General features: G+C 38.3%; 1 pseudogene across 1 annotated transcript; it reads left to right on the top strand.

Moving 5' to 3' along the window:
* Window positions 1-75: 75 nt before the first annotated feature.
* LOC123835532 (small ribosomal subunit protein uS3-like) lies at window positions 76-20918 on the top strand (annotated as a pseudogene). Its single transcript, XR_010406516.1, has 3 exons — window positions 76-265; window positions 9267-9373; window positions 18952-20918. The product of XR_010406516.1 is annotated as a small ribosomal subunit protein uS3-like (transcript).
* The last annotated feature ends 555 nt before the right edge of the window (window positions 20919-21473 follow it).

Below are 21473 nucleotides of genomic sequence, written 5' to 3'. Positions count from 1 at the left end.
TTCTGACCGGTAAATTTTTGCGTCGAAACTGGAACACTTGGATTGACTAGACAGGCACTTTCTCGGGAGGACTCGCGTTGAGAAATGGAATGGGTGGGTCTTCTTGGGAGGCGCCTGCAAGCCTGTCCGCGCGCTCTAAGGCGCTGAGGGCGCGCGTGCTGGGCGCGCGCTTGCCGGCGGTGACGGGCGCTGAGGGAGCTGCGCGGCACCTACGGCTGCTGAGCGTCTGTCGCCTGGACAGCGGGTCGAGTCTCTTGCTACTAAGGTCAGCGACTGCGGTTTAAGAGGACTGCAGCTGCTTCCTGTCTTAGACTGTCGCTTATGGGCAGAAGTTAAAAACTAGTAAATGACTTGAAGATGGCCTCTCAACGTGATCTCTATATCCCCAGGTCCGGGCTCTGGATTTAATGTTCAGTGCCATACCCTTGTACCCTGTCCCGGGACCCAAAATTGCATTTTTTTAAAGGTTTTATTTATTTATTTATTTACTTATTTATTTAAGAGCGAGCGAGAGAGAAACGGCATGAGAGGAGAGAGGGTCAGAGGGAGAAGCAGGCTCCCCGCTGAGCGGGGAGCCCGATGGGGGACTCGATCCTAGGACTCCGGGATCATGACCTGAGCCAAAGGCAGACGCCTGACCAACTGAGCCCCCCAGGCGCCCCCAAAATTGCGTTCTTAAAATGTGTTTTGAGGGCGCCTGGGTGGCTCAGATGGTTAAGCGTCTGCCTTCGGCTCAGGTCATGATCCCAGCATCCTGGGATCGAGTCCCGCATCGGGCTCTCTGCTCCTTGGGAGCCTGCTTCTCCCTCTGCCTCTGTCTCTCTCTGTCTCTCATGAATAAATAAATAAAATCTTAAAAAAAAAAAAAAATGTGTTTTGAGTGCTCCTGTGCTTACACATACCTTATAGTATTCTAACACAATTTTCATTTATCTGTTGTTTTTATTATTTTTTTTAATCTGAAAGTCGTAACATGGGACAGGCTTCAGGGGTCTCCCGACAATCTGAACCCTCTCCAATCTCCTACGTAAAGCATTAATCGAATCATCACACCAGTGACTGGGACTGCAAAGACTAGGAAAAGGCTCCTCCGAAAAAGCAACGTTAGACCTAAAGGAGAAGTAAACATTAACCAAGTCAGAACGGGTGACGCAGGTGTACAAAATAGTGGTAGTAAGTGTGACAGGCTGAAACTGGAGAGATCCCTTTGAAGAGCTGAAGGAGGTCTGGTATGGTTGCAACTTGAAGGGAGAGCAGGGTGGGGATCAGATCTACTGGGCCAGTGACCACTTACACATCAAGGGTTTTATGCTGAGAGCATTAGTAAGTTATAAAACAAAAAAAAAGTTGCTGTGGTTGTAAATGATTGCTTTGTCTATGAATAATGGATTAGAGGACATAAGCATGAAAGGGGAGTAGACGGGTCATGGGGCACTGTAGTAGTCCTTGGGAGAGATAATAGTAGATTGGACTAGTGTGGGCAATGTGATGATGTAGAAAGGATTCCAGACATTGGTGGAATGTGAGGAAGTGAGGAGAAGAAGCCCAGGATAATTTCAGAGGTTCAGTTTTGACCGGCTGTTTGGATGTTGATGCCAATTACTGAGAGAAGAAACAATAGAGAATGATGGGATATGTATTTATGTAAAATACAAGTAGAGCTCTGTAAGGGCAGAAGAGAGATCTAGACTAGAAAAATATAGTTGGGACTCAGTTTATTCATGGGAAATGAAGCCATATGACTGAATGAGATTGCTTAGGGAGAGAAGGTAGAAGGTAAGAGAGACAAAAGACATGGAGGTGAGGAATTCCAACATGCAATGTTTGGAAGAGGAGGTAAGTTCAGCAAGAAATAAAAAATAAATAAGTGGTGATTATTAAGATGATATATCATGAAGCTTGGAAAGATGGTGTCTTTATAACTCATTCAGTAAATCTTGCATTAAGTACCTACTCAGCACCAGGCCCTGTTCTAACTTGGGAGAAAGCAGTGAATGCAAACATTGTTCTATCCTAATGGAGATTACATGGAAGTTGGGAATACACACATAAATAAACAAGATAACTTTAGATCATGATAAACCAATAAAATATGATAATGAGAGAAGGACATGCGGGAGTGGAGAAAAGATTACTTAAGTGAAAGTAGATAAGGAAGGTCCCTCTGAGGAGGTAAATAAATAAATTTAGCCATAATATCTAAATAAATTAAGGTTACCACACTTAAATAAGGTGGTAACCTGGTGACAATATAGGTGAAGAATGTTCTGTTTTCAAGAGAAATGGTTTTGAGATTGAAAAACAAAACAAAACCCAAGGCCAGTGTGGCCGAGCCATATCAAAGGAGAGAAGAAAATGAGATCAGGGAGGTTGTAAAGGACTCTGACATTGACTTTACAGATGATGGTGAGGAATGTGGCTATATTTTTAAAAATCAGCACAAAGATCATGGAAAATACTTAAAAGTGAACACAGAAACCTAACAGCAGTAAGTGCAGGTGAAAGTAAAGAAATTAGAAGGAAGATTTCTTCTAGTAATATTTTTAATGATAACAAATGATACTAAAATAAGTGATTAGGTATACAGGAATATCACTGTTGATAAGAAAGTAAAATCCAAAGGCTTACCTTTTGGTTATTTACCTAATTTCTAGCAGTAAGAATAATACAGGTAGTCAAGTGATGCCTTTGGAAATGTTAACAAAGCAGGGTTGCAGAATATAAATTTCATTAAATATTAACCAGAATGTCAAATTATAAAAGTTTGAATTATGCAATTAAAGTTAGGGGAAAGAGTCTGTGACCTATATTTTAAGAAGGGATTGGAAGAATAGAAGAGACAATCAAGGAAAAGAAGCCATAGTAGAGGATGCATATTGTAAAAATACATTTTAGCTTTAGAAGTGGTTTTTGTATGTGTGGTAGATTATATTGTATACAAATACCTGTTGCCTGCCCCTGGAAGGGGATTATCACTCACTTGCCTCCATGTCAGGCTTGATAAGATGACTTGATTTATTAGCAAATGAAATGTGAAACGTAACCTGTGTCATGCACAAGCAGAAGCTTTAATATCCGATATGTGCCATGTTTTTTATTTTCTCTTTGCCACAAGATCAGCAGTGTTCTAGATAGAGGTTTGGGTGTCAGGGTGAAAATTACTTGGAGCAGAGACATTGTTGACCTACAATGAACATGTATTGAGAATTAGAAATAAGCCTTTATTGCTGTAAGTCACCAGATTTAAGAGTGGTTTGTTACTGCAGCCTAACTTAGCTTACTCTAATAAAGAATTTGGCACTGAAAGTGTGGTGGTATATTACCATAATAAAAATCCTAAAATATCTGGCATTGGATTCAGGTCCCAGCAACAGGTCACAAGATAACTGTTACCAGAAGCTGGAAGGATAGCAATTATGTTATACAGTGTTGGAACATTTGATGAAATTGTTCTCAGTGGAAGGCAGTTAATGTCCCTCATAAATTGATAGGTTTCAGTGAAATGGCAGGCAAAGGGTATGTAAGCTGCACGTGTCCGCTACTATTGGCAAGAGTTGACAAGGTAATACAATATAGAGATGGACTCAGAAAATAATTGGTCCGTTTGCAAGCTTCAATGACAGGGAATGGAGCATCCAGAAATTTAGAGACTTGCGGAGTTAGAAGATATGGCTGATACTTATCTTCAGCTGTACAAGATAAAATGGAGATTGATGTTTAATCAAAAAGATCAATTAAAAATCTCAAGATAGTGACCCAATCATGAATGTAGCCATCACACGTTTATTGAAACATCTCAATAAATTAAGGTGTCTTAGTAAAGTCTCTCAACTAAACAATTTGAAAGTCTGGACAAAGAGATAAGGGTGTAGCTCTCTCACCAAAGCCTGGCAGGATCAAGGTGACTAAAATTAAATCTCAAGAAAGAAGGAGGTATACTAAAGGTATACACTAAAAAGAAATGTGAGTATAGCCATTGATGGATAGAGTTGACTGGAATCAAATAAAAGAAACATAGACTAAGTACTGATTTAAAAAAAAAAATCAGATTTGGTTAAAGACACTGTGACTAATTGAGATGTAAAATGACACTTGGACTCCCAGTGTTCTGGAGATGAAAAGCAGGTTGAGAGATATACTCATCCTCCAAGGAGAGCCTATTCCTCTCTCTTTTTTAAAAATATTTTATTGATTTATTTCTTAGAGAGAGAGAGCACATGAGCACAGAGGGAGAGGCAGATTCCCTGCTGAGCAGAGAGCAGGACATGGGACTGTATCCCAGGACACTGAGATCATGAGCCGTAGGCAGACGGTTAACCATCTGAGCCACCCAGGCGCCCAAGAGCCTATTCTCTAATGCCCCCTTTAGATAGATCTAGGGCAAGACTTCCCAAAAGGTGAAACAGGAGCCACAGAGAAGACCAGACTAGAACTAACCTCCAAATAGCAAATTCAGGACCTACTCAATATTCCGCACTTTCAGTCAGCAGCAACTTCTACTTTGTGAGATTTCAGGACCGGTGTGTGCCTCCCATTCTTTCTTTTTCTGAATGGGATCATGGTGGTTATCCAGTCCCTGTTCCACCACTGCATTTTGTGTGTTGTGGGGCAAATTACTTAACTTGCCTATTTCATAGGACTCCAAATTAAGAGGAGACATACCTAGAACAGAGACTACAGCATCACTCATAGATCATGGGCTTTGAGTTGGAAATAATGACAGTATAGGACTTTTAGGTAATTTCCCTTGGTGAGGAGGGTGAAAGAGGAAAGGAGAAAGATCTGAATGATTGTAATCAGAAGGGCCACTGTGGTAGATTGTCTTTTTGATCACAAATATTTAATGTCCTTACGGGGAAAAGATTGTCTTTTATTTCCCTGTTGATAAGCTTTGTCAGATGACTTGATCTGAGCAATAAGCATGCAAAAGTAAAAATACTGATAAAACAGAAGGAAATAAGGGCGCCTGGGTGGCTCAGATGGTTAAGCGTCTGCCTACGGCTCAGGTCATGATCTCAGGGTCTTGGGATTGAGTCCCGCATCGGGCTCCCTGCTCCTTGGGAGCCTGCTTCTCCCTCTGCCTCTCTCTCTCTCTCTGTCATGAATAAATAAATAAAATCTTAAAAAAAAAAAAAAAAAACAGAAGGAAATAAGACTTTGGGGCCTATGAAGAACTTAATGAAGACTATGATCTTTGTGGAATGATCAGGCCAAAAAAGAGGAAGATTTGCATTCCATATGGGTGAAATAAGGCGGAAGAAAGAAAAGTTCATAGTGTAAGTGCATAATATGTATAAGAAATTGAGATGAATTCAGTGTGTTGGAAGCTTAGATTGCATAGGGAGGGGTTCTAGAAAATGAACCAGAAAAGGTTAACCCAGATTTTTGAGAATTTTAGATTTGTAACTTGATCCTTTAGGTAGTGAGGATTCATAAAAGCTTTGTGTCTAAACACAGGATAAAACAACTACAAGACATAATGATGAAGGATAGTTGGAAGGTAGGCAGGCAGGGACAAGGGGCCCCCACCCTAAGAGAAAACCACCCTTAAAAGGATTTTACACTATGCTGGAAGGAGTCCTCCACCCTTTCCCATATTATAGATAGGTGACAAAAATCTGATTGGATGACAGGAAAGGGAGGGTTAATCAGATTAAAACAGCCCGCTAACAAAACCCATAAAAACCCCTAGACTTAGAAACTCCCCGTAGCCGGCACTTGGGTGGCTCAGTCGGTTAAGCATCTGCCTTCGGCTCAAGTCATGATCCGAGAGTCCTGGGATTGAGTCCTATGTCCAGCTCCCTGCTCTGGGGGAGTCGGCTTCTCCCTCTACCCCTCCCTCCTGCTCATGATCTCTCTCCCTCTCATCCTCTCTCTCTCTCTCTCTCAAATAAATAAAATCTTCAAAAAAAGAAAAAAACTGCAGCAACCCCTTCCAGGTCCCCTCCCTCCTCAGGAGCTTTGTACTATCACTTTGCTATCGCTCAATAAACCTTACTTTGTTGCCCACCACCCTGTCTGGTCTACCTCTTCATTCTTCGAAGCAGCATGACCAAGAACCGCTGGCACCAGGCGGGGGAAAAAAAATCCTGCAATAATATCTTAATAAATTAATTGGAGCTGTTTTTTACCATTTTACTCTGAGACTTGTATCCTCTAGATTTCTTGTTCCATTGTTTGATTTAATTTTGTGAATAATTTTAAAATACAAAAATGTATAAATAGGAGTTTTCTAAATTAAATGTAAGTTGTACTATGAATAGGTCTAAAAACTAAGAGTATATCAATAGCACACCCCAAAGGTGATTTCTCTTGCAGAGTTTCTCTGAAAATTCAAGCCTAGAAAATTCTGGAAGGTATAGTGATTATGTGTTGTTATTAATGTGTGACAGTAAAGAAATGGCTTCTTTAGAGAGGAATAATTTGATAAGTGAGCCGTGGAATATGATAATGCAACTGAAGGCAGAATCTTATGTTTTACTGTTTGCATTTGGGCATTTAATTATTTTTCTAGCAGATATATTGACAACTGTAGTTGTTTTTCTGATAACGCAAATACAAATTATACCTTCACTTGTTAATGAAGATTCTGCAGCTATCCTTAATCTAAAAATAAATATGTTCTTCCACTAGTATTATGGTTACTTAGCATAAGCTGTATTTAATTATAAAATTTCTATTCGAAAAATTAGAACATATTTTCGTCTGTGAAAGTTTACTTCCACTGTTGTAAATCTCAAAGCTTCACATACTGTCATTAATTTAAATTAAATACCTGAAGAACTTTATGTACAAAATTCAATGAATACTAAAAAGCAAAGAAACTTTGCTTATTTATTTATTTAAGATTTATTTATTTATTTGAAAGCGATAGAGCACACAAGCAGGTAGAGGGGTAGAGGGAGAAGGAGAGAATCTCAAGCCGACTGCCAGCTGAGTGTGGAGCCTAACTGGGGCTGGATCCCACAACCCTGAGATCATGACCTGAGCTGAAATCAAGAGTCTTGACATTTAACCGGCTAAGCCACCCAGGAACCCCCAAAATCTAACAATTTGAAATACACTCATTTTCACTGAAACCTTATGGTTAAACAATATTTTAGGAAAACTGCATATTTACAATTTTTGGAAAATTATACCATACACCTAGATCTTCAAATTAGAAATTTGTTGAAGAAATTACTCTTCTGTTGTTATTTATTATCTCTCTGAAATTTGTCTTCTCTATGAATCCATTCATTCACCCATTCCTTCATTAAACATATATTAAGTGCCCACTATATATTGCTCCTCATGCTGAGTGCTTAGGATAAGAAGAATAACACGTTGCTGTCTTTCTTCAACATCTTCAAGTCTAGTGGGGGTATCATTATTACAAAGCTTTCTGATAAGTGCTACAATAGACACTGATATATGAGTTAGGCTACTCGATATATAGTGTCCCAACCAAGATCAAGAATATAAATTCATCTTTGGAAATGTTAAGTCTGATATACCTTCAAAATATCCAATTAGAGATGTTCTGAAGGCTGGCAAAACATCACTCTTCAGCTCAGAGAGAAGTTTGGTCTAGAGGTACAATTTAAGAGGAAAGGGGATATAAGTGACAATTATTGGGAACTGATGAGCTTGTCCATGAAGAATATGTGTGAAAGAAAGTGTAATGAGAGAAGAGCGTTAATGCTAAAATCCTAAAGAACATGAACAAAATGGGGACCTGGCCAGGAAGGAGGAATCAGAACAGCAAAGTTAGATCAAGTCAGAAATGGAGGCAGATAAATATTTTATACCAGTCAGGGTTTAGCCAGAGAAACAGATCTTCTAGGAAATATACATACATAATAAGGAATTTATTACAAGGAATTGACATTATGCAATTGTGGGAGCAATATCTTATTGCAGTCTGAAGTCAACAGGGGAGGCAGTAAGGGAAGAGGAACATGAAGTCAGAAGCAAAGATATATTAGAACCTGTGGGGACAGGTGGAACCCATGAGGACAGAGAGACCTTATTTCTAGAACCCTTTGTCACGGAATTAGATATAAATCTAGTTCAAGAATATGGAACCTAAAGGAGGAATTTGACAAGAAAAGGAAAACTAAGAGATGCTCCATGCCTTACAGACATATTCCTCCTTGCCTTCATTGAATTGTAGAATTCCAATTTCCCCTTGCTAATCAAAATCAACCACCCAAGCTAATAGAGTAATAGAGTTTTCTTTCCTTGAAATTATGACTTCCAGACCAGCAAAGCTACAGTTGCAGGGATGGTAAGTCATAATTTTACTGGTGGATCACTACAGAAGGTAAGAACCACTTCCATATTGTCTCTCATTGCTGCCCTTCAGAGTCAATCCAGAGTGGGATTATAGTGCTACAGCTGTCTACTTTGGAATATTGATAGCATTTTATACAGAACCATCTGTAAAACAGGCTCAAATATATCTTTCTTAGTTAATTGGCCATAGGCAATGCTCCATACCATAGGTTCAGGTTGAGAGGGGAGTATTGAACATGGGCATGCAACTTAGGCTTTCAGGACCTGCTCAAATCCATCTGGTGATGGTTTCCATTTGGTGGTGAAATGCTGCAGTGTATATTCAATCTTATAGCTTTGTTCGTCAGATAAGACCCAGTTCATGATAGATAACTGAGGTAACATGGTAATTTGCTTCCAGCACCAACAGATCTGCTAGGTTATATATCTCAGGTTAAGAACAATTTGCATGGGGGATGCCTGGGTGGCTCAGTCGGTTAGGCATCTGCCTTTGACTCGGGTTGTGATCCCAGGGTCCTGGGATCAAGTCCTGCATCGGGTTCCTTGCTCAGTGGAGAGCCTGCTTCTCCCTCTGCCCCTCCCCCTGCTCTTGAGCAAGAGCTCTCTCTCTCTCTCTGACAAATAAATAAAATCTAAAAAAAAAAAAAAAAAAAACAATTTGCATGGGAGCCCAGACCTGTTGCAGGACCTTGCCCAAAACTAGCAACTTTTCAGGTTGCTCAGTAAATGGATCAGGGTAGCATACACAGATGAGGTAATTGTTGCCTCCAAAATTCAAAGAGGCCCACAGAGTAGAAAGCATCTTTGTGATAAGAGGAGCCAAATGCAATAATCTGTCCTTTACTTTCAAAGAGCTATGTTGACATGTCCCAGACCACTGGAACCCTAGAAATTTCACTGAGGTGGCAGAAACCTGATTTTTGGTCAGATTTACCTCCTACCATCTGGCTTACCTATGTCCTAAGTAGTTGTTACTTCTTTCTTACTAGGTCCAGTTACCATGATGCCATCAATGTAACTGACCAAAATGAATTTCTGTGGAATAGAGATGATCTGGGAACCTGTAATAGGGCTGCAGAGTTGATGTATCCATAAGGTAAGACAGTCAAAGTGTGTTACTCATCTACAGAAAGCAAATTACTTTTGTTGGTTTTTCATAACAGCTATAGATATGGAAAGCATTCACTGGTCCAAAATTAAGGTGCCAGCAGACTTGGTCCCTAGTGAGAACCCTCTTCTGGGCTTGCAGATGGAGGCCATCCTCACTTGGCAGAGAGAGAGAGAGAGCTCTGGCCTCTCTTTTTCTTATGAAGATACTAATCCCATCATGGGGACTCCACCCTCATGATCTCATCTACACCTAATTACCTCTCAAAGGCCCTATCTCCAAATACTGTCATATTGCAGGGTAGGGCTTCAACATATAAAGGTGGGGGGGCACACGATCATTCAGTCCATAATACCTACCAAACCTTCAAGGTATAGATAATTCTCATGCTATTAAATTTGTCCCATATCTTTGAAAAAGGAAGCTTCAAAATTCACATTACAAAATAAGCATTAACCTCATAATAAAATTTGACAAGAAGAGTCCACGCATATTTCCTTTAATTCCAACCAGTCTAATAACAGTTTCATCAAAGAAATATCAGATCCCTCAAAATGTGGGGCCCTAGTGAAATATTAGTTAAAATTAGTTGATTTTAGTTGGCAGATTACATCATTCAGACAATGCAGACTTTTTCTGTTCAAAGACATTGAAGAGTGTGGAGGGTTGAATAATGTCCACTGACATTTGTGAACACCTGGAACCTCAGAATGTGAAGTTATTTGGAATTAGGGTCATTGTAGATGTAATTAGTTAAGGTCATACTTAATTAGAATTAGTTAAGGTCATACTTAATTAGAATAGGCCCTAAATCCAATGACTGATTTTCTTATAAGAAAAGAAGGGAAGACATAGACACACACAGAAGTCCATGTTAAAACAGAGACACAGATTGGAGTTATACTACCACAAGCCCAGGAACACCGGGAGCCACTAGGAACTGGAAGAGGCAGGGAAAGATTCTCCCCTACAGTTTTTGGAGGAATTGTGGCCCTGTCAACACCTTGATTTCAGATTTCTGACCCCCAGAACTGTGAGAAAATAAATTCCTACTGTTTTAAGCCATCCAATTATAATAATTTTTGTGGTAAACTTCAAAAACTTAGGCAGATTTTGGTACCAGAAGTGAGTTGCTCCTATAACAAATACCTAAAAAAGAGGAAATTCCTTTGGAATTGGGTAATGGGGTAGCGGCTGGAAGAATTTTGAAGTGCATGATAGAAAAATCCTAGATTGCCTTGAAGAGACAATTCATAGAAATATAGACATCAAAGGCAGTTCTGATGATGGTTCTGTTGGAAATGAGAACACAGTAGAGAAAGCTTCTGTCATCTTAGAGAATACTCATATTGTCATGAATAGAATATTGGTAGAATTATAAATATTAAAGGTGCTTCTGGTGACAGAAAGAAATGAGGCCAATGTTACTGGCCATTGGAAGAAAGGTGATCTTTGTTGTAAGTGGCAGACAACTTGGCTAAATTGTGTCCTTTTGTTGGGTATAAAGTAGAACTTGTCAATGATGAATTTGGATATTTAGCTGAGGAGATTTCCAAGTAAAGTGTTAAAGGTACAGCCTCGTTTCTCCTTGCTACTTATAGTAAAATGCAAGAGGAAAAGAATAAAGAAGTAACTGTTAAGCAAAATGGAGATAGTGCAAGAGACATACGTGATAGAGAGCATCCAAGATACATGAAATTGAAGTCCTGAAGAAGACTAAGATTTTAAGGCAAAAAAAATGGAGATATAATAACAAAGATTGTTTCAGGGTGCCTGGGTAGCTCAGTCATTAAGCGTCTGCCTTCGGCTCAGGTCATGGTCCGGGGTCCTGGGATCGGGTCCTGCATCGGGCTCCCTGCTCCGTGGGGGGCCTGCTTCTCCCTCTCCCACTCCCCCTGCTTGTGTTCCCTCTCTTGCTGTGTCTCTCTCTGTCAAATAAATAAATAAATAAATAAAATCTTAAAAAAAAATAATAAAATAATAACAAAGATTGTTTCAAATCTGATGTAGGATATCAAACTAAAGATGCAAAACTCTCGTTAAGTATCCTATAGAAGAGAAGAAAAACAGACCTAAATACATTGCTGATGAGAGTATAAATTTACTACACTTTGAAAATCTGCTTCACTTTTTGTACCAAAATTGAATATTTGAATATTATACGATCCAGTAATTTCACTCTGAAATATAAACCCAACAGTAATGTGTGCTTATGTGCATCGAGAGACACAAACAAGAATGCATATAGAATCATTATTTATAATAGCTTTGAACTGGAAAGAGCAAAAATGTTTATCAAGGGCAAATAAATAAATAAATGTAGTAGATTCAAGCATGTGATTCCATATTGCAAATGAACTACAAGTACACACAACAACATAAATGATTCTTACAAAAACAAATTGTTCAAAGAAATCAGAAACAAAACAACATTGTGTGAGTCTATTTATATAAAATTTTAAAATAGGCAGACACTTAACTGGCTGAGCCACCCAGGTGCCCCTTTACGTGGTGTTTGGAAAGATGTTTGCTTCTTGATGATCCTTTGATCTGTACATTTGTTTATTTTTCACTTTTCTCTGTTATATTTTCCAATAATTTCTTTAAACTGAATTGTTTAGATTTAGAACAATGTTAGGGAGTTTGCTTATGATTGTCACTTAAAGATCTGATGGATTAAAAAAAAGAACAGAAGGTGTCATTTGTGCATTTTTGTTTGTTTGAAAGCTTCTCTGCAGCTTTTGAGTTGATGACATGAAACTTGTCTCTACTAATCTTATTTGTCTAACATCCAATATTGTACATTTTATGATGTTGCTTCACTGATGCTGTCTTTGCCCATCTGCTTTGCTTTCTTGGGACTTGCCCCTTGTGAAACACAGCTCCTAAGACTGCCATTCATATGCACCGAAAAATAATTAAATACCTTAGCTTGTCTAAGAGATCTGTCTAATAAACAGCTATTATAGCAAATATTGAAGTACTCACCTCTTACTTTTATTTTTTCTTCATACAGAACAAATACTGATAAAATTTCACGGTATCATGTTAGTTTTTAAAAAGCTAAGTTATGGGTCGCCTGGGTGGCTCAGTTGTTAAGCGTCTGCCTTCAGCTCAGGTCATGATCCCAGGGTCCTGGAATCGAGCCCCACATTGGGCTCCCTGCTCGGCGGGAAGCCTGCTTCTCCCTCTCCCACTCCCCCTGCTTGTGTTCCCTCTCTCGCTGTCTCTCTCTCTGTCAAATAAATAAATAAAATCTTTTAAAAATAAATAAATAAATAAAAATAAAAATAAAAAAGCTAAGTTATGGCGCTCCTGGGTGGTTCAGTCATTAAGCGTCTGCCTTCGGCTCAGGTCATGATCCCAGGGTTCTGGGATCAAGCCCCACATTGGGCTCCCTGCTCAGCGGGAGGCCTGCTTCTCCCTCTCCCACTCCCCCTGCTTGTGTTCCTTCTCTCGCTTTGTCTTTCTGTCAAATGGATAAATAAAATCTTAAAAAAAAAAAAATAAAATAAATAAATAAATAAATAAAAATAAAAAAGCTATGTTACTATGTGAATGAATCATGAACACACTGTGCTTGATTAAAGAATCCAGACACATGAGACCGACATTTTTATTGCATTTATATGAAATATCTACAATAGGCAAATCCATAGAGACAGAAAGTCAATTATTGATTGCCAGGGACTAGGAATAGGGGAAATGTGAAGTAACTGCTAATGAGTATGAGATTTCTTTCTGGTGTAAGTAAATGTTCTCGAATTAGATAGTGGTAATCATTGTACAACTTTTGAATATGCTAAAAACTGAATTTTACACCACAAAAGGGTAAGTTTTATGGTATGGGAATTATATCTCAATAAAGCCATTATAAAAACTACGCCCTGAGCTAAGCAAGTTTTTTAGTTTTTAGTTTTTTAAAGGTTTATTTATTTATTTTAGTGAGAGAGAGAGCAGACCAGGGGGAAGGACAGAGGGAGAGGGAAAGAGGAAGCAGACTCTAATGGGGTCAGTCTCTAGCAGATCATGACCTGAGCCAAAACCAATAGTCAGATGTTTAACCAACTGAGCCACCCAGGCACCCCAAGCACCTTTTCTAAAAAAGTAATCTTGTTATATCAAGAGAGATGATTGACTGGCTAAGGTACAAAGATAAGATGATAATTTATTTTCATGATACTCTTTTGTGCATTTAAAATTTTTGTACTATATATACATACTAGCTGTGAGAAACTAACTGAAATTCTTTTCAATATTATTCATTTGTTAAATATGTAGAAAGATTTTATTCATGTAATACTAGAGTAGATTTTTGCTGCCTAAATACTTGAAGAAAATACTGTAGTCAGTATATTTTACATAATTTGAAAAGGATGATTATCAGTGAACCCTTTATTACAAAACATTGAAAGAATTTTATTTATTTATTTATTTATTTATTTATTTATTTATTTATTTATTTATTTATTTATTTTTAAGATTTTATTTATTTACTTGACAGAGAAAGACACGGCAAGAGAGGGAACACAAGCAGGGGGAGTGGGAGAGGGAGAAGCAGGCTTCCCGCTGAGCAGGGAGCCTGATGTGGGGCTCGATCCCAGGATGCTGGGATCATGACCTCAGCTGAAGGCAGATGCCCAACAACTGAGCCATCCAGGTACCCCAACATTGAAAGAATTTTAGAAGTTCGCAGACATCCAAAGTTGTAGTTAAGAATTCTGACTTGAACCTGATTCCTATTCCTTTGTAGATATTCTGTCTTTTCTCTAAAGGAACATTTAGAATTCTCTTGAAGTTCAGAAATTTGAGCACAATCTTTTCTTCATCAATATTGTTTTCTCTTGAATATCTCTGAAGATATTATTTTTTTTTAAAGATTTTATTTATTTATTTGACAGAGAGAGACACACAGCTAGAGAGGGAACGCAAGCAGGGGGAGTGGGAGAGGGAGAAGCAGGCTTCCCGCTGAGCAGGGAGCCCGATGCAGGGCTCAATCCCAGGATCCTGGGATCATGACCTGAGCTAAAGGCAGACGCTTAACGACTGAGCCACCCAGGCGCCCCTCTGAAAATATTAATTATGGCGAGATAATATGAGCTATGGACTCTCTGCAGGGAATATCCTTAAAGGATTGTAAATGATGGCTAGCTGCTGGCTTGTGCTGGTTCCAAGGCAGTTAAATATTTCTTGTTTTCATCTTAGCATTCTATCAAAACAAATACTTGCTACAAAAAGCTGGCCTTCAACAGGCACCTTATTCCAGGTGATCACATGTGATAATTAATATAAGTAACTCTTTTATCATGCATGCCTTGGGTTGCCAATATCTTATTTTCCACTGGTAATAAAATCACCACTGTCTTTTGACCCACACCAAGTTAAATAATAAATCTTAAATTCCCATTTTGAGATTTTATTTATTTATTTTCTGAACACCTTTCTGCACTAAACACTGTATCAGACAAGGTTTCAGTAGAGGAAACAGAAACCACTCTAAGTATGTTATGCTGAAAAGAAAGTTGGTGCATATGAAGTCATTTGAAAGGCTGGAGGAATGAAAGTCAGGGATCCAATGAGACTTTTAGTTTGAAGATCATACACTTGTAGCTGTGATCTAGAAGTCAGAAAATGAGTGCAGCTATTGCCGCTAACCTTTTCCAGAACTGTTCCTCCAACATAACCTTATACCTTTGAAGCTAGTGAGTAGATGCCAGAATGTGGATTCTACCTTCACAGTTTATGGAGCTTGTTTTGGTGCTGCTGCAGCTAAAAGTAGATGGTCTTGGCCTCCCTTTTACCTTCTAAATTCTCATGATGTACATAGGAGCCCTGATATATCTGAATTATATAATTGTTTTAAAGATTTTTAAAACTTTAGTTCCTCTCATGTTGTTAGTTTTACTTTAATATTTAATGAAACTTGGTTGCCTATATATGTCTTTTTACATGGATTGCATGGTATTGGTAGCCAAAATTTATATACCTTGCCTAAATAAGAAGCCCTGTTCACCTGGCAAATAATGAATGCAGGTTCTGCTTATAGACATCCTTGCTTCAATGGTTATAGTGGGTGGGAAGAAGGTTGGTGGTACGGGAGGGTGCATGTGAACGAGTAGGCTGTACTTTATGGCTTATGAGTAGTTTATAATGCTAGATTTTTCTATTTCTTGTGGCAGTTGATCGTCACTGGGCTCACTATCATTCGTTCTCTTATAACCTAGTGCCCATTCTGAAAATTTCTGGAGTCAGACTTCCCACTTAATAGAACTGAACTTGAACTTTTTTTCAGAGAGAAAGCTGAAAACAGGATTGTTGTGTGACTTTTTCCTTTTAATGAATCATCCAGACTGTTGTCCTAGTCTTGGCCCTTTTTACAGGCCTTATTATCTCTTATCTGAGGGATATGCAGGCACTTTGTAGGAAAATCTCACTTTAGTAACTCCTTTTTCACCTGGATGAAATTATTAGCTTCTTAGTTTGATGGGTTTGGTTGGCAATCTGAGCCTACCTCTGTAACTATCAAAATTCCTCAATAGCCTTCAAAAGTTTGTTGGTGACACTCCTCCTTGGTTTATAACAGTACTATGGTTTTATGGTCTTATTTCTATTTTTATATTTATTATGTGACTTCAGTGAAATTTGGGGAGGGTAGAAAGGTAATTCATGTGTTCAACTACCCTTTGTGAACCAGATATATTATCCTTAGATTTATAACAAACTGATTTGTACTTTCCTGGATTAAAAAAATTAATCAGGATCTACAGCTTCTCCCTTGAACCATATAAGACAATTCAATTTTTGTTTTCATTTCTCTTATTTTACTTTCCCCATGCTTCCCATCTTTTTACCTCCAAATCTCTTGGATTTGGTTATAATCTTTTAGAATTATGGCTCTTCTGGTTACCTATCCTTGCTTAATAATTGTATTAAATTTCACAATTTCATTATCAATAATTATTCATATTTAATTATAACTTTTTTTCTCTCTTCTTTTTACGTCATTATCTGCATTGCATGTTCTTGGGTTTTGTTTTGTTTTTTTTTTCCTCCCATTTTTCTGGAGTAATTTTGGAGATAGAGTCCTTTGTCATCTGCTTCTTAAAACTTCTCATTTAACTAGAGAGGTTATTATTATCATGCCCAGATTCTAAATGAAGAATCAGAGGCTCAAAGAGTTCAAATTGCCTTTTGAAGGTCAAACAGAAATTCAGTGGCAAAGCTTGGACTCAAATTCAGGTCTGCAGACTCTGTTTGCTGTCTTTTTTCAGTTTGATTCTTTTTCATATAGCAAGTGTCCATACAACACTACGCCGCTTACTTCACCACTTTTTGTAGGAGTAGTTTGAAGGACCATATCTAAATATAAATCTGCTTTTTATACTTGTTGTTGATGATACTTGTACAGTCATGTTCAGCTTGATTAGTTGGAGAGAATTGTGAACATTAAGAGTATTCTTTGACAAAATACTACATTAAGGCTGTCTGTGGTTGCAACTATTAGGAAATAATTATTCTCCTAATATGTGTACTAATGCATGGATACCTTGAATCGAATAGAGAATAAAAAGAAAAGCATGCGGGATTATATAACACAAGTATTTTAACAAGAAGATGGCATATCATTAGGAGATTCAAATTTTTCTGAGTTAAGAATGCTCACAGTAATTTATAATATGTGCCTTCAAGACACATAGAAAAATATTATAGGAGATGCTAATATAGCAGTTCATAAACAATGAAGATTCTTTATATGACAGAAAAATAGTAGCAAAGCAACATCTCTTATGAACATACAAGCAATAATACTCAACAAAATACTAGCAAAACTGAATCCAGTAACATATACACCATGACTAAATGGAATTTGTACCAGTAATGCAAGGTTGGTTCAACATGAAAATCAATGTGCTACACCATACTGACAAAATTACAAAAGTATAAAAAAAACACATGATTGTTCCGATATATACAGAAAAAGCATTTAATAAAACTCAAAACTCTTTCAAAATGAAAACAATCAGCAAACTAGAAACAGAAAAGAAGTTATTCTTTTATGAAATAAAAGCATCTATGAAAACCCACAGGTAACATCAGACTAAAACAGTGAAAGATTGAAAGCTTTCTTTCTAAGATCAAGAACAAGACAAGGAATTGTACCCTTACTACTTTTATTCAACAGTGTACTGGAAGTTCTAACCACAATGATTAGGGAAAAAAAAAAAAAAGAGGGCAGAAAAGTGAGGAAATTGTACATACCTTTTCAGCTAGCATCCCATTGGCCAGAACTTAATTATGTAACCACATATAACTTCGAGAAAGTTAGAAAATGTAGTCTCTATTTTTTTTTTTAAGATTTTATTTATTTATTTGACAGAGAGACACACAGCGAGACAGAGAACACAAGCAGAGGGAGTGGGAGAGGGAGAAGCAGGCTTCCTGCTGAGCAGGGAACCTGATGTGGGGCTCAATCCCAGGACCCTGGAATCATGACCTGAGCCGAAGGCAGACACTTAACGACTGAGCCACCCAGGCGCCCCTATAGTTGCTATTCTTGAAAAACTTGTGTCTAGTGGGGCACCTGGGTGGCTCAGGCCATGATCTCAGGGTCATCAGATTAAGCCCAGATTGGGCCCTGTGCTGGGCTCTGGGCTCCTCCCCTCCCCCTCTCCCAGCTTTTTCTCTCTCTCAGATAAATAAATAAATAAAATCTTTTCAAAAAAGAGAAAAACTTGTGTCTAGTTAAAATTTGGGGCTTTTATTTATTTATTTATTTTAAAAAGATTTTTATTTATTTACTTGACAGAGACTCAGCAAGAGAGGGAACACAAGCAGGGGGAGTGGGAGAGGGAGAAGCAGGCTACCTGCTGAGCAGGGAGCCGGATGAGAGGCTCGTTGCCAGGACCCTGAGATCATGACCTGAGCTGAAGGCAGACGCTTAACGACTGAGCCATCCAGGCGCCCCTGGGGCTTTTATTTTTGAAGACAAGGATAATAGGTATTGGGAAACAACTAGCAATTTCTTCCGCATTTATTAAATACAAATCAAAAAAGCAATTCGCTATTTAAAATTTTTTTTCTCTCTTTCTCCGTTTCTTTCCTTCCTTCCTTTTTGTCTTTTTTTTCTTTTAACTCATGTATTACAAAGGTTAAAAAGATTGCTAATTTAAATGCAACATGGTCCTCTGGATTGGATCTTGGAACAGAAGAGGACATTAGTGAGAGAACTAGTAAAATCCAAATAAAGTTTCTGGTTTAATTAATAATATTGTACTAATGTTAATTTCTTAGTTTTGTAAATGTAACATGGTTATGCAAAATATTGACATTAGTGGAAGCAGGGTGAGGAGTATATACAAACAGTATTATTGGTGCATTCTTTCATAAATCTAAAACTACTTAGAAATTAAAAGTTAAAAAAAAATGATTTTTAATACTCAATGGCCAGGTGTTTGGAACGAATTCTCATGCACTCTTGGTCATAATATATATTAGTACAGCCTATTTTTAGAGAGCAATTAGGCAATGTTTATTAAATATAAATGTGTTTATATTTTTTTATTCAGAAAATCTATTTCTGTCAGTGGCCCATGGCAGCAAGACGGTGGTGCAGATTTCCAAGAAGAGGAAGTTTGTTGCCAATGGCATCTTTAAAACTGAACTGAACGAGTTTCTCACTCAGGACCTGACTGAAGATGGCTACTCTGGGATTGAGGTCTGAATTACACCGACCAGGACAAAAATCATTATCTTGGCCACCAGAACACAGAATGTTCTTGGTGAGAAGGGCCAGCAGATATGGGAATTGACCCTTGTGGTTCAGAAGAGGTTTGATTTCTCTGAGGACAGTGTAGAACTTTCAACTGAAAAGGTGGCCACAAGAGGTCTGTGTGCTATTACTAGGGCAGAGTGTCTCCAATGCAAACTCCTAGGAGGACTTGCTGGGCAGAGCGTTTGCTATAGCGTGCTGCGGTTCATCATGAAGGGTGGAGCCAAAGCCTGTGAGATCTTGGTGTCCGGGAAACTCCTAAATCCATGATGTTTATGCATGGCCTGATGAGTCACAGTGGGGACCCTATTAACTACTATGTTGATACTGCCGAGGCATCAAAGTGAAGATCATGCTTCCTGGGGACTCACGTGGCAAGATTGGCCCTAAGAAGCCCCTGCTTGGTCATGTGAGCATTGTGGAACCCAAAGATGAGATATTGCCTACCACCCCCGTCTTGGAACAGAAGGGTGGGAATCCAGGGTGGCCTGCCATGCTGCAGCCAGTACCCACAGGATAACAGGGTCTCCTTGGCAGCTGGATCTGGAGTCTGGATTTTGCCATGTAAAAGACCTTTAATAAAATCTTTGAAGAAAAAAAAAGACAATCTATTTCTAGGAATTTCTCTTATAGAAACTTGAATGCTAGCTTTTGGAGTGTCTTTTCCCTTTTAGATAATTCAGCATAATTCCTCCCAATGAATCTAGGAGAGTGGAATGTTTGGTTCTCTAACTTCAGAAGTAAAACAATCCTTAGTATGGTTCATGTTTGAAATAGAATGGAAATTAAGTTCCTGAAGTGGAGCTGGTCAATTAAGTTGCTAGGCTTTTAACTGGAGGAATAACAGGTCTGAAGGCCAGTGGGGAATATTAAGGATTCGATGCCACCTCTGGATCTTGAGAAAATGAGGTGTGGGAGGCTGAGTGGCCTCCAGTTGAGAGGGCTGCAGGGTCACTTTCCATTTTAGACAAGGAAGTGCATGAATGGTCATTGAAAAGGAAGAGGGTTTACTAAGAAGGTTGTAAAATTTTGGAATTTAAGTTTCTACAGCACTGTAGAACGGTTTGAGGGGGCACATAGCAGTGGTAGTGTGGTTCAGGGGACTAGAGATTCTTAGAGATTGGAGGAGTTTACATTTTTAGCAGGGATAAGGAACACAGAAAGATGAGGTTGCAATATAATTTGTACAACTACTGTTATGGTGGAATGTCCTGGGACATTAGAAGTAGTCCAGCTTTTGGGGAATTTAACTAGCCAATCCTTCTTAGCCCTGAGCATTTGCACATGACCTTTCCTTGGTCTGGAACACTTCTGTCTCCTTTTCTCCCTTTCTCAGGTCAGTTCAGACTATGTTTGGCTCTATCACTTTCTCTAGGAAGCCTTCCCTGAGTGCCTTCTCTCCTCTTAGCATGTGTACTCTTTCTCTGGTAGCCTGTCTCACAATATACAGCAATTGTCTTACCTGTTTGTATCCTTATCTGTACCCTAAGTTCTGGAAGGGAAGAGAACTATCTTGCAGGCCGTCCAGCCTCCATGTAATCATTCCAAAATTATACTATTTTGTAGTAAATATTTACTATTTTGTCAAATTTAATATTATAAAATTCAATTCCAGTTCACAAAATAATCTAAGACGTTTCTTTAAAGTGTAAGCTTCACTAAGGCATTATATGATTTGATTCCTACGCATTTATTTTCCCATGTTACAAACACTGCCACTCCATGTTTATGTGTGGAATAAACTAATGAACTGAATCAACTTCATCCAAATCTTTCTCAGTTCTTGATATATAAATTTTTGAATTTTAATACTAGTCAGATTCTAATATTTTAATATAATTTAAAAAGTATTTAACCTGTATGTAAATAAATGGGGTGTTTGAAACTGTTGAAGGACTGCCATACCCAGTTGTACATACTGACCTGAGTTTTTATGGTTTTAAAAATTCATCTTAAAAATTAAATTTCCTAAGTTAATGCAAGGCATTATTTCACATTCATGTGGACACACATCCTGAGGTAATACACGATATACTTGTGAAATGGAATATTTTCCCCTAGATGTATTCTCTTAGTAAAATTAAATACTGTGTTTCATTTATATGAAAATGACTACCCACAGTACACTCCTTGTACTAATAGTTAATTAATATAACTAAATTAATGCTTTTTTCCCTCTCTTACAGTTGTAATCTTTTTTTTTTTTAAGATTTTATTTATTTATTTGATAGAGAGCGACACAGCAAGAGCGGGAACACAAGCAGGGGGAGTGGGAGACAGAGAAGCAGGCTTCCCACCGAGCAAGGAGCCCGATGTGGG

This window comes from Mirounga angustirostris, unplaced genomic scaffold (genome assembly GCF_029215605.1).
Source record: "Mirounga angustirostris isolate CCGP_5_RB_7025 unplaced genomic scaffold, mMirAng1.0.hap1 SCAF_12, whole genome shotgun sequence".
NCBI lineage: Eukaryota > Metazoa > Chordata > Mammalia > Carnivora > Phocidae > Mirounga > Mirounga angustirostris.
The sequence above is the reverse complement of the archived record's forward strand: the minus strand, read 5'-3'. Positions and strand labels throughout refer to the sequence as shown.